The sequence below is a fragment of the Tamandua tetradactyla genome, chromosome 3, assembly GCF_023851605.1.
Source record: "Tamandua tetradactyla isolate mTamTet1 chromosome 3, mTamTet1.pri, whole genome shotgun sequence".
In the NCBI taxonomy this organism is placed as follows: domain Eukaryota; kingdom Metazoa; phylum Chordata; class Mammalia; order Pilosa; family Myrmecophagidae; genus Tamandua; species Tamandua tetradactyla.
In genome coordinates, this window is record NC_135329.1 from 8166972 (window position 1) to 8179231 (window position 12260).

The 12260-nt window shown below is 39.8% G+C and overlaps 1 protein-coding gene and 1 pseudogene across 4 annotated transcripts in view; both read left to right on the forward strand.

The window, feature by feature from the left end:
• The window catches only part of CENPO (centromere protein O), a 75287-nt gene that overhangs the window by 42389 nt on the left and 20638 nt on the right, over window positions 1-12260 (forward strand). The window lies entirely within an intron of this gene.
• Window positions 1072-4033, forward strand: LOC143676945 (G-protein-signaling modulator 2 pseudogene; annotated as a pseudogene).

Below are 12260 nucleotides of genomic sequence, written 5' to 3' on the forward strand. Positions count from 1 at the left end.
TACCACAGTTTGTTTAGCCATTCTTCTGTTGATGGACATTTTGGCTGTTCCCATCTCTTTGCAATTGTAAATAACGCTGCTATTAACATTGGTGTGCAAATGTCTGTTTCTGTCTTTGCCCTTAAGTCCTTTGAGTAGATACCCAGCAATGGTATTGCTGGGTCGTATGGTAATTCTATATTCAGCTTTTTGAGGAACCGCCAAACTGCCTTCCACAGTGGTTGCACCATTTGACATTCCCACCAACAGTGGATAAGTGTGCCTCTTTCTCCGCATCCTCTCCAGCACTTGTCATTTTCTGTTTTGTTGATAATGGCCATTCTGGTGGGTGTGAGATGATATCTCATTGTGGTTTTGATTTGCATTTCTCTAATGGCCAGGGACATTGAGCATCTCTTCATGTGCCTTTTGGCCATTTGTATTTCCTCTTCTGGTAGGTGTCTGTTCAAGTCTTTTTCCCATTTTGTAATTGGGTTGGCTGTCTTTTTGTTGTTGTTGAGTTGAATAATCTCTTTATAAATTCTGGATACTAGACCTTTATCTGATATGTCATTTCCAAATATTATCTCCCATTGTGTAGGCTGTCTTTCTACTTTCTTGATGAAGTTCTTTGATGCACAAAAGTGTTTAATTTTGAGGAGCTCCCATTTATTTATTTCCTTCTTCAGTGCTCTTGCTTTAGGTTTAAGGTCCATAAAACCGCCTCCAATTGTAAGTTTCGTAAGATATCTCCCTACATTTTCCTCTAACTGTTTTATGGTCTTAGACTTAATGTTTAGGTCTTTGATCCATTTTGAGTTAACTTTTGTATAGGGTGTGAGAGATGGGTCTTCTTTCATTCTTTTGCATATGGATATCCAGTTCTCTAGGCACCATTTATTGAACAGACTGTTCTGTCCCAGGTGAGTTGGCTTGACTGCCTTATCAAAGATCAAATGTCGAGAGACGCCGCTCACTGGCGAGCGGGGGAGAGCCTCGGGAACTCTGGCCCATGTGACGCGCCAAGGGCGGGGGCGGGGGGCGCGCGCCGGCCACCCGCGGTGCCCCTGCCTGGCGAGGCGTCCGCGCGCAGGCTCGCCTGCGGGAGGCAATGACTGGCAGCCGCTTGAGGCGGCCGCTGCTGCCGCTTCCCCGAGCACCCAGGACCCGTCGGCCCGCGTGAGAAATGTTGCTGCAGTGCTGCTGAGAGGGCCAGAGATGCAAGGATTTGGGACACATTTTGAACCTTAATGCTGTCTGACATTGACCTCCTTTCATTATTAATAAAGAAGAAGCAGGAGCTTAGAATGTATTAACACCAACTCATTAATGTACTAACTGGACAATGTTCTGGAAACAATTCTACATTATACAGAACTGGATTGGGCCAGAATAAAATAATTTCATATTTTACTCAGCTTATAATATGATTCGATGGAGGAAAATTTGATAAGCATGAGGGAAGACCATTCTTTTCATGTTCGTTACAGAATGGAAGCTTCTTGCCTTGAACTGGCCTTGGAAGGGAAACGTCTGTGTAAATCTGGAGACTGTCGTGCTGGTGTGTCATTCTTTGAAGCTGCTGTTCAGGTTGGAACTGAAGACCTAAAAACGCTTAGCGCTATATACAGCCAACTGGGCAATGCTTACTTCTATTTGCATGATTATGCAAAAGCCTTAGAATACCATCATCATGATTTAACTCTCGCAAGGACTATTGGAGACCAGTTGGGAGAAGCCAAAGCTAGTGGTAACCTGGGAAACACCTTAAAAGTTCTTGGGAATTTTGAAGAAGCTATAGTTTGTTGTCAACGACACCTAGATATTTCCAGAGAGCTTAATGACAAGGTAGGAGAAGCAAGAGCACTTTACAATCTTGGAAATGTGTATCATGCCAAAGGGAAAAGTTTTAGCTGCCCTGGTCCTCAAGATGCAGGAGAATTTCCTGAAGAAGTGAGAAATGATCTTCAGGCTGCTGTGGATTATTATGAGGAAAACCTATCATTAGTGACTGCTTTGGGTGACCGAGCAGCTCAAGGACGTGCCTTTGGAAATCTTGGAAACACACATTACCTCCTTGGCAACTTCAGGGATGCAGTTATAGCTCATGAACAGCGTCTCCTTATTGCAAAAGAATTTGGAGATAAAGCGGCTGAAAGAAGAGCATATAGCAACCTTGGAAATGCATACGTATTTCTTGGTGAATTTGAAACTGCCTCTGATTACTACAAGAAGACACTACTTTTGGCTCGACAGCTTAAGGACAGAGCTGTAGAAGCACAATCTTGTTACAGTCTGGGAAACACATATACTTTACTTCAAGACTATGAAAAGGCTATTGATTATCATCTGAAGCACCTAGCAATTGCTCAAGAGCTAAATGATCGAATTGGTGAAGGAAGAGCATGTTGGAGTTTAGGAAATGCGTATACAGCACTAGGAAATCATGATCAAGCAATGCATTTTGCTGAAAAGCACTTGGAAATTTCAAGAGAGGTTGGAGATAGAAGTGGTGAACTAACAGCAAGACTGAATCTCTCAGATCTTCAAATGGTTCTTGGTCTGAGTTACAGCACAAATCATTCCATAATGTCTGAAACTAGTGAAATTGATAACAGTTTGCATGGTGCTCGCCCCAAATTAGGACGCCGACATAGTATGGAAAACATGGAACTTATGAAGTTAACACCAGAAAAGGTTCAGAACTGGAACAGTGAAATTCTTGCTAAACAAAAACCTCTTATTGCCAAACCTTCTGCAAAGCTACTCTTTGTCAACAGATTGAAGGGGAAAAAATACAAGACTAACTCCTCCACTGAAGTTCTGCAAGATGCCAGCAATTCCATTGACCACCGAATTCCAAATTCTCAGAGGAAAATGAGTGCTGATACTGTTGGAGATGAAGGATTCTTTGACTTATTAAGCCGATTTCAAAGTAATAGGATGGATGATCAGAGGTGTTGCTTACAAGAAAAGAAGTGCCGAATAATTTCAACAGCAGCTTCTTCCACTCCCCCCAAAAGGATGCTACAAACACCATCTGTTTCTGTGGTATCCCCCAATACGGATGAGTTTTTGGATCTTCTTGCCAGCTCACAGAGCCGCCGTCTGGATGATCAGAGAGCCAGTTTCAGTAATTTGCCAGGGCTTCGTCTGACACAAAACAATAATCAGTCAGTGCTTGGCCACCTGATGACTAATGACAACACAGAGCTTGACGAAGACTTCTTTGACATCCTTGTAAAATGTCAAGGGTCCAGATTAGATGACCAAAGGTGTACACCACCACCGGCTGCCACAAAGGGACCAACAGTACCAGATGAGGACTTTTTCAGCCTTATTTTACGATCTCAGGCAAAAAGAATGGATGAACAGCGAGTTCTTTTACAAAGAGATCAAAATAGAGACACTGAATTTGGGCTAAAAGAACTTTTGCAAAGCAATGCTTTGTTGGAATTTAAAAATTCAGAACAAAAATCAAACCACTAGTTACTATGGATTCCTTTTTTAAGTGACCATATCTCCTTTCAAACACTGCAGAGAAATTCAACTTACTACTTTTTTCCTTAAAAGGAGAATTTATAGCACTATAATATAAAATGTTTTTTAGGATGATGTAAATATTTTAATCTTGAATAGTTTAGTATTAATGAATCAACATTCCTCTGGACACTAACTTGTTTCAGGGTGGAGGTATCTCTTTGTAAGGTGCTTCATCAATTTTTGTAATTACTGCTTAGAATTGTGGTTTTGGGCAACTAGTACATTCCTTTACTGAATGTTTATAAAGCAGGAAGAGACCATAATTTAAACTATCCTGCTGAGATAATTTTTAAGGATCTTAGTAAAATACTTAACTATGTATAAGAGAATCATGCTGTTTAGTAAAAATAAAATTTATAAAACAATTAAAAATCAGGATTTTCTTAGAGGAAAAGAAAAATATAATTTTCAATGTATTTTTAAGCCAAAGCCAGTATAAAACAAATCTCTTATAAAATTAAACCACTTCTTTTGGTAAGTAATGGGCTACCTTACCTATTTTTTTTATATATATATATGGCTTAAAATTCTTAAAAGTCCCTCCTTCTGTTGTATAATTTACTGCTGCAAAAACAAACTTTTATATGGCCTAATAATGTTTTAAAAAAGAAAAACGGTTATTTCAAGAGCCCAGGCCTCTAAAGTAGAAAACATGGAAACTCAAAAACTTAAATAAATAAGAAAAAAAGGCCTCATGAAGATGGTTTACAGGAGTACGTAACAGGACATGACAAAGACAAGAGGGTAGGACACAGCAGGGGCTGGACAACAGGTGAACTGCTTAATGCAAATGCCCACAGCTGGAACAAGCTGGCAACGCATCAAACCCTGGTTGTTTCTGATTCTGCAGACGTGGGATGGGATCTGGGCCTCTCTGGTCTTTCTAATAGTCCTTCAGGTGATTCTGATGGTCAAACAGGATTGAGAACCACTTCTCTAAATGGCCCCAAAAAAGGAGAAAAACGTTTCAGTTGCATAATCTGTAATGACACTTACGGACTCAGTAAAAAAGAAAACAACAAACAATACACATTATTCTAGGTTTTTAGATCAGACAAATTTTGCCAACGTATTAACAAGTTAACAAGTGTAGTATATGTGTTTTACATTTAAAGTGTGATGTCCTGGACAGCATCCTTTAAAAACTGCAGACAATTTTCTGGGCTTTTTCTTACAAGGATAATCAAAAAGGAGACACAGCCTGTCAAACTACAGTAATGTAAAAATAAATGTTTATTTTGTGTAAAAAAAAAAAAAAAAAAAAAGATCAAATGTCCATAGATGAGAGGGTCTATATCTGAGCACTCTATTCAATTCCATTGGTCGATATATCTATCTTTATGCCAATACCATGCTGTTTTGACCACTGTGGCTTCATAATATGCCTTAAAGTCCGGCAGCGCGAGACCTCCAGCTCCATTTTTTTCCTCAAAATGTTTTTTGCAATTCAGGGCACTCTGCCCTTCCAGATAAATTTGGTTATTGGTTTTTCTGTTTCTGAAAAATAAGTTGTTGGGATTTTGATTGGTATTGCATTGAATCTGTAGATCAATTTAGGTAGGATTGACATCTTAACTATATTTAGTCTTCCAATACATGAACACGGTATGCCCTTCCATCTATTTAGGTCTTCTGTGATTTCTTTTAGCAGTTTTTTGTAGTTTTCTTTATATAGGTTTTTTGTATCTTTAGTTAAATTTATTCCTAGGTATTTTATTCTTTGAGTTGCAATTGTAAATGGGATTCGTTTCTTGATTTCCCCCTCAGCTTGTTCATTACTAGTGTATAGAAATGCTACAGATTTTTGAATGTTGATCTTGTACCCTGCTACTTTGTAGTATTTCTTTTTCTTGTCTAATTGCTCTGGCTAGAACCTCCAACACAATGTTGAATAATAGTGGTGATAGTGGACATCCTTGTCTTTTTCCTGATCTTAGGGGGAAAGTTTTCAATTTTTTCCCATTGAGGAGGATATTAGCTGTGGGTTTTTCATATATTCCCTCTATCATTTTAAGGAAGTTCCCTTGTATTCCTATCTTTTGAAGTGTTTTCAACAGGAAAGGATGTTGAATCTTCTCAGATGCCTACTCTGCGTCAATTGAGATGATCATGTGATTTTTCTGCTTTGATTTGTTGATATGGTGTATTACATTAATTGATTTTCTTATGTTGAACCATCCTTGCATACCTGGGATGAATCCTACTTGGTCATGATGTATAATTCTTTTAATGTGTTGTTGGATACGATTTGCTAGAATTTTATTGAAGATTTTTGCATCTGTATTCATTAGAGAGATTGGTCTGTAGTTTTCTTTTTTTGTAATATCTTTGCCTGGTTTTAGTATGAGGGTGATGTTGGCTTCATAGAATGAATTAGGTAGTTTTCCCTACACTTCGATTTTTTTGAAGAGTTTGAAGAGAGTTGGTACTAATCTTTCTGGAATGTTTGATAGAATTCACATGTGAAGCCGTCTGGTCCTGGACTTTTCTTTTTAGGAAGCTTTTGAATGACTAATTCAGTTTCTTTACTTGTGATTGGTTTGTTGAGGTCATCTATTTCTTCTTGAGTCAAAGTTGGTTGTTCATGTCTTTCCAGGAGCCCGTCCATTTCCTCTAAATTGTTGTATTTATTAGCGTAAAGTTGTTCACAGTATCCTGTTATTACCTCCTTTATTTCTGTGAGGTCAGTAGTTATGTCTCCTCTTCCATTTCTGATCTTATTTATTTGCATCCTCTCTCTTCTTCTTTTTGTCAATCTTGCTAAGGGCCCATCAATCTTATGATTTTCTCATAGAACCAACTTCTGGTCTTATTGATTTTCTCTGTTGTTTTCATGTTTTCAATTTCATTTATTTCTGCTCTAATCTTTGTTATTTCTTTCCTTTTGCTTGCTTTGGAATTAGTTTGCTGTTCTTTCTCCAGTTCTTCCAAGTGGACAGTTAATTCCTGCATTTTTGCCTTTTCTTCTTTTCTGATATAGGCGTCTAGGGCAATAAATTTCCCTCTTAGCACTGCCTTTGCTGCGTCCCATAGGTCTTGATATGTTGTATTTTCATTTTCCTTCGCCTCGAGGTATTTACTAATTTCTCTTGCAATTTCTTCTATGACCCAGTTTTTGTTTAAGAGTGTGTTGTTGAGCCTCCACATATTTGTGAATTTTCTGGCACTCCGCCTATTATTGATTTCCAACTTCATTCCTTTATGATCCGAGAAAGTGTTGTGTATGATTTCAATCTTTTTAAATTTGTTAAGACTTGCTTTGTGACCCAGCATATGGTCTATCTTTGAGAATGATCCATGAGCACTTGAGAAAAAGGTGTATCCTGCTGTTGTGGGATGTAATGTCCTATAAATGTCTGTTAAGTCTAACTCATTTATAGTAATATTCAGATTCTCTATTTCTTTATTGATCCTCTGTCTAAATGTTCTGTCCATTGATCAGAGTGGTGAATTGAAGTCTTCAACTATTATGGTATATGTGTCTATTTCCCTTTTCAGTGTTTGCAGTGTATTCCTCACGTATTTTGGGGCATTCTGGTTCGGTGTGTAAATATTTATGATTGTTATGTCTTCTTGTTTAATTGTTCCTTTTTTTAGTATATAGTGTCCTTCTTTGTCTCTTTTAACTGTTTTACATTTGAAGTCTAATTTGTTGGATATTAGTATAGCCACTCCTGCTCTTTTCTGGTTGTTATTTGCATGAAATATCTTTTCCCAACCTTTCACTTTCAACCTATATTTATCTTTGGGTCTAAGATGTGTTTCCTGTAGACAGCATATAGAAGGATCCTGTTTTTTAATCCGTTCTGCCAGTCTATGTCTTTTGATTGGGGAATTCAGTCCATTAACATTTAGAGTTATTACTGTGTGGATAATATTTTCCTCTAACATTTTGCCTTTTGTATTATATATATCATATCTGACTTTCCTTCTTTCTACACTCTTCTCTATACCTCTCTCTTCTGTCTTTTCGTATCTGACTCTAGTGCTCCCTTTAGTATTTCTTGCAGAGCTGGTCTCTTGGTCACAAATTTTCTCAGTGACTTTTTGTCTGAGAATGTTTTAATTTCTCCCTCATTTTTGACGGACAATTTTGCTGGATATAGGAGTCTTGGTTGGCAGTTTTTCTCTTTTTGTAACTTAAATATATCATCCCACTGTCTTCTAGCTTCCATGGTTTCTGCTGAGAAATCTACGCATAGTCTTATTGGGTTTCCCTTGTATGTGATGGATTGCTTCTCTCTCGCTGCTTTCAAGATCCTCTCTTTCTCTTTGACCTCTGACATTCTAACTAGTAAGTGTCTTGGAGAACACCTATTTTGGTCTAATCTCTTTGGGGTGCGCTGCACCTCTTGGATCTGTAATTTTAGGTCTTTCATAAGAGTTGGGAAATTTTCAGTGATAATTTCTTCCATTAGTTTTTCTCCTCGTTTTCCCTTCTCTTCGCCTTCTGGGACACCCACAACATGTGCGGTTCATATTGTCCTTGAGTTCCCTGATACCCTGTTCAAATTTTTCCATTCTTTTCCGGATGGTTTCTGTTTTTTTTTGGAATTCAGATGTTCCATCCTCTAAATCACTAATTCTATCTTCTGTCTCTTTAAATCTATCATTGTAGGTATCCATTGTTTTTTCCATCTTTTCTGCTTTATCCTTCACTTCCATAAGCTCTGTGATTTGTTTTTTCAGTTTTTCTATTTCTTCTTTTTGTTCATCCCATGTCTTCTTCATGTCCTCCCTCAATTTATCAATTTCGTTTTTGAAGAGGTTTTCCATTTCTGTTCGTATATTCAGCATTAGTTGTCTCAGCTCCTGTATCTCATTTGAACTATTGGTTTGTTCCTTTGACTGGGCCATATTTTCAATTTTCTGAGTATGATCCGTTATCTTCTGCTGGCGTCTGGGCATTTACTCAGATTTCCCTGGGTGTTGGACCCCACAGGTTGAAAGATTTTTCTGTGAAATCTCTGGGTTCTGTTTTTCTTATCCTGCCCAGTAGGTGGCGCTCGTGGCACACGTTTGTCTACGGGTTCCACCAGTAAAAGTTGCTGTGGGTCCTTTAACTTTGGAAAACTCTCACCGTGGGGGAGGTTCGGCAGCTGAAGCAGCTTGAAGAGTGCCAGCCGGCCCGGAGGTCCGAATGCAAGGAGGGTCGCCGGCCGCTGCAGCCCGGGAGAGCGCCCGACTGAATTTTCTAGTCGGCCCAGGGTACCAAGCGTGGCGGGAGGGCGCCAGCTGCCGCAGTCCGGAAGAGTGCACTGTTCCCAGCCAGACCGGGGAGTCACGTGTTTGTAAGGGACCCCCCGGTCACCGTTCTCCGCGGTCTGGGGATTTCTGACCCAACGCTCTCATTTGGTCTGGGGGGCCTCGCGTGGTGGGGGCGCCAACCGCCGCAGCCCGAGGGGACTGCCTGCCCAATTCTGCCAGCTGGCCTGGGAAGGAGGAAGGGAGGGACTCCGGCCGATTGCCGTCTCGCCCGGGAAAGCCCGCGCCCCTTGGCGATCTCACCAAAGCTGGTTCTCCCAGACACTCAGCCGTTCCAGGACGGGGTATGCCGTCCCTTTGATCTCCGTTGTGGCTCCGGGAGCTGCTCTGTATCGTCTCCACTCCCCCAGTTGCTGTTCTGGAGGAGGAAAGGTGAGGGTGGCAAGGCTGTCGAGGCCGGTGGCGGAGCAGCCGGTGAAGGCGGAAGAGGGCACGGTGGTGGTTGGAGAGCCGCCGGAGCAGGAGGAGAAAGGGAAGGATAAGATGGCAGATGGAGTGCCGCCAGACCAGAAGGGGAAAGAGGGAGAGGAGGGCGGGCTGACTGGCGGGGCATGGGCGCCGCGCCGGGCCGGCGGACAAAGAGGGAGAGGAGGGTGGACTGGCTGGCGGGGCGTGGGTGCCGCGTCGGGCCGGTGGACAAAGAGCTCCCTACATTTTCTTGTAGAAGCTTCATGATGCTGTTTCTTATATTTAGGTGTTTGATCCACTTTGAGTTAATTTTTGTGTAGGTGTAAGATAAGGGTCCTCTTTCATTCTTTTACCTATTATGATATCCAGTTCTTCCTTGCCCAGTCATTGAAAAGACTATTTTGTCCCATTCAGAGGATTTGGGGGCCTTGTGAAAAATGAATTGAACCTAGATTTGGTGGTCTATTTCTGCACTCTCGATTCAATTCCATTGGTCAGTGCTTCTGTCTTTGTGCCAGTACCATGCTGTTTGACCACTGTAGCTTTTTTTTTTTAACTTTTTTTATTAATTAAGAAAATTAACAAACAAAACATTAAGATATCATTCCATTCTACATATACAATCAGTAATTCTTAATATCATCACATAGTTGCATATTCATCATTTCTTAGAACATTTGCATCGATTTAGAAAAAGAAATAAAAAGACAACAGAAAAAGAAACAAAACGATAACAGAGAAAAAAAAGATGGTGCATACCATACCCCTTACCCCTCGCTTTCATTTACCACTAGCATTTCAAACTAAATTTATTTTAACATTTGTTCCCCCTATTATTTATTTTTTTTCCATATGTTCTACTCTTCTGTTGATATAGTAGCTAAAAGGAGCATCAGACACAAGGTTTTCACATTCACAGAGTCTCATTGTGAAAGCTATATCATTGTTCAATCATCATCAAGAAACATGGCTACTGGAACACAGCTCTACATTTTCAGGCAGTTCCCTCCAGCCTCTCCGCTACATCTTGAACAACAAGGTGATATCTACTTAATGCATAAGAATAACCTCCAGGATAACCTGTAACTCTGTTTGGAATCTCTCAGCCATTGACACTTAGTCTCATTTCAGTCTTCCCCTTTTGGTCGAGAAGGTTCTCTCAATCCCTTTATGTTAATTCTCAGCTCATTCTAGGGTTTTTCTCAGTCCCTTGATGCTGAGTCTCAGCTCATTCCAGGATCTGTGTCCCACATTGCCAGAAAGGTCCACACCCCTGGGATTCATGTCCCACGCAGAGAGGGGGAGGGTGATGAGACTGCTCGTCATGTTGGCTGGAGAGAGAGGCCACATCTGAGCAACGAAAGAGGTTCTCTTGGGGGTGACTATTAGGCCTAAATTTTAAGTAGACTGGACCTATCCTTTGTGGGGTTAAGTTTCATATGAACAAACCCCAAGACTGGGGGCTCAGCCTATAGCTTTGGTTGTCCACACTGGTTGTGAGAATATCAAGAATTCAACTTGGAGAAGTTGAATTTCTCCCCACTCTCACCATTCCCCGAAAGGGGCTTGCAAATACTTTTCCAGTGACTGATCAAATCACTCTGGGATTCATCGGGGCATCACTCTGGACAAACCAGCAAAATCTCATGTCCTAACTGAGAGTCCAATTACTTATGACATTCAATCAAACTATCTACATGAGTTATATTAGGAAATGCCCTAGTCAAAATATAAATTTTGTACCAAATAAACATTTTTTGCTTTAGTCTCACACATAAGGTGACATTTTAAAGTATTAATTATCATATATTTTCAGCACCCTGCAATAATGACATTCCTTTGTTCTTTGTTCTCATGCAAAAAACATTTTTAAAATTTGTACATTTTACATTTCACTATTATTAAACACTCTAGGCATTTCTCAATTATACCATCTTGATCTTTACCATCTATCTTTCTTTCTGATTTCATTTATGTCCCCAGCCCTCCTTCCTCTATCATTCTCACATGCAGCTTCATTCAGTGTTTTAACATAATTGTGTTACAGTTAGATAGTATTGGGCTGTCCATTTCTGAGTTTTTATATTCAGTCCTGTTGCACTCTCTGTATCCCTTCAGCTCCAGTTACCCAATATCTCACTCTATTTCTATCTCCTGATGGTCTCTGTTACCAAGGAAATATTCCAAGTTTATTCACTAATGTCAGTTCGTATCAGTGAGACCACATAGTATTTGTCCTTTTGTTTCTGGCTAATCACACTCAGCATAATGTCCTTAAGGTCCATTCATGTTGTTACATACTTCATAACTTTATTCTGTTTTATAGCTTAATAATATTCTATCTTATGTAGATGTCGCAGTTTGTTTAGCCAACCGTCTGTTGATGGACATTTTGGCTGTTTCCATCTCTTGGTAATTGTTAGTAATGCTGGTATAAACATTGGTATGTAAATGTCCATTTGTGTCCTTGGCCTCGTGTCCTTTGAGTAGAGACAGCATATAGATGGGTCCTGTTTTTCAATGCATTCTACCAGACTATGTCTTTTGATTGGAGAGTTTAATCCTTTAACATTCAGTGTTATTACTGCATGGGTAATATTTTCTTCTACTATTTTGCCTTCTGGATTTTATATGTCATATCTAATTTTCCTTCTTTTTACCTTTACTCATAGTCTTCCTTTCTACACTGTTCTCCACACCTCTCTCTTCTGTCTTTTTGTATCTGTCTCTAGTGCTCCCTTTAGTATTTCTTGCAGAGCTGGTCTCTTGGTCACAAATTCTCTCAGGGATTTTTTGTCTGAAAATGTTTTAATTTCTCCCTCATTTTTGAAGGACAATTTTGCTGGATATAAAGTTCTTGGTTGGCAGTTTTTCTCTTTTAATAATTTAAATATATTATCCCACTGTCTTCTCGCCTCCATGGTTTCTGCTGAGAGATCTGTGCATAGTCTTATTGGGCTTCCCTTGTTATGTGATGGATTGCTTTTCTCTTGCTGCTTTCAAGATCCTCTCTTTTTCTTTGACCTCTGACATTCTGATTATTAAATTTCTTGGAGTATGTCTAT